Source organism: Tasmannia lanceolata, unplaced genomic scaffold, assembly GCF_043159265.1.
Source record: "Tasmannia lanceolata isolate RefF3 unplaced genomic scaffold, GAP_Taslan_0.1 ptg000257l, whole genome shotgun sequence".
Classification (NCBI taxonomy): domain Eukaryota; kingdom Viridiplantae; phylum Streptophyta; class Magnoliopsida; order Canellales; family Winteraceae; genus Tasmannia; species Tasmannia lanceolata.
This window is the reverse complement of record NW_027518932.1, coordinates 1-1,624: the sequence shown is the minus strand read 5'-3', so window position 1 is coordinate 1,624 and position 1,624 is coordinate 1. Positions and strand designations below refer to the sequence as shown.

General features: G+C 40.7%; 1 pseudogene; it reads right to left on the bottom strand.

Annotated features, from left to right (window-relative positions):
- Positions 1–712: 712 nt before the first annotated feature.
- On the bottom strand, positions 713–1,397 carry LOC143867512 (germin-like protein 8-2 pseudogene; annotated as a pseudogene).
- Between the last annotated feature and the right edge of the window lie 227 nt (positions 1,398–1,624).

The following is a 1,624-nucleotide window of genomic DNA, read 5'->3' as shown; positions in this document are numbered from 1 at the left end:
AACGTTCGTTTGTTTAAAGGTGCTAATTTTCAGTTTTGGTCTACTATGATGAAGACATCGTTTATGTCACGTGATATATGAATCCTTTTGAATATCGCGACTTTGTTCATTCGTATATTTTGATCTTAGTTACTTGTGTTTGATCATGCTTGTAAATCTCCACTGTGAACTTTTGAAATACGCAACCATGCTTCTCGTTGCATGTTTCAGTTTCAGCTACATTTTTAGTCTCGGGATGTGATTTGATCCTGTTTGGTTCGTATCTTGGCAAAATGATTCTCTGATTACTCATTCTATGCCTATTTTACTTCACATTGGTCCTTGCCTCCTATTTCGGTTCTTATTATTGTGGCCATGCTTCACATTTCAGTTTCGGTTTCTACATGTAAATTTTGTATGTTCTATTTTGGCTCTTATCGATTTGTGGTAATATGAATCCTTGATTATTTACCTTGTCTTAAGTATACTTTGTGTGGTTCCAAATCACTTGTGATGAACCCTATGTGAATTTCTTTGTGATGAACTATAAAAGATAACCATCAGAATGTGTAGTGTATCCCTCGCTTTAAGTTTGGGCTTCACTTTGACTTTCTGTTTCCCATCAGTGGGTTAGGATCATCCTGTTGCAGACTTCATGATCGGTGTGTGTGTGTGTGAGAGAGAGAGAGAGAGAGAGACGAATTCATGAAAAACAAGATTGTATAGTCAATCAATCCCTTGATTTCCCCAGTGACATACTCAGACTGTATTATTATTACTATTTTAAGAAATGCAAACATCAAGTTTGCATATTCCAATACACTATGGTAGTTAATGCATGGGATCCTTGTCGGTAGTCATCTAGTTTTTGGGCCCGAACTGTGCCTGAAGAAAATCAACTACTTTCTTGTCAAGTTGGAAGGCCTTGGCGAGAACATCATCGGAGATGGGCAGGTTTGATCCGAAGACGGCATTAGCTATGGTGATCACACCTGGGTTCTGACTTGCCAGAGCGGCAATGGCCACCGCATTGGTCTGTCCAACATTGAATTGGAAGTGAATGAGACCTATTGGAAACACAAACACATCACCCTTATTGAGGACCTTTGATATGAGCCGATTTTCGCCATTTTCAAGGTTAGAGGTGACGAAACCAACGAGGAGGGTGCCCTCTTGAACTACAATCATCTCAGTGCCCCTTGGGTGTGTGTGGGGAGGGTTTAGTCCGTAGGGTGCAAAGTCTATGCGAGCCATGGAGATGCCAAGAGTGTTGAGTCCTGGTATTTGGACCACGTTCACTGCGGTCACATTGGACCCAACTCGGTTATTTGTGTTGCGTGGCATGTCAAGCCCTGGAAAGAAGAAATCGCTTGCCTGAGCGAGCATTGGGTCCTTGCAAACCACGCCATTGACTAACACTGAGAAGGAAAAACATCAAAAAAAGATCAGCCAATAAAAAAAAATATAACCCATGCACGTAGGGCCGGTGTCCACACGCAGAGTAAATGCAATAACAATTTTTCTCAAGTCATCTAGCCAAACCCCACAATACCTGCCAAAAATGGAATTGAGTTTGCACAAACACGTGATTATCATGATACTAATGGAAGTTAAATTGAGAAATAAAAAAAAAGCATTTGTACCT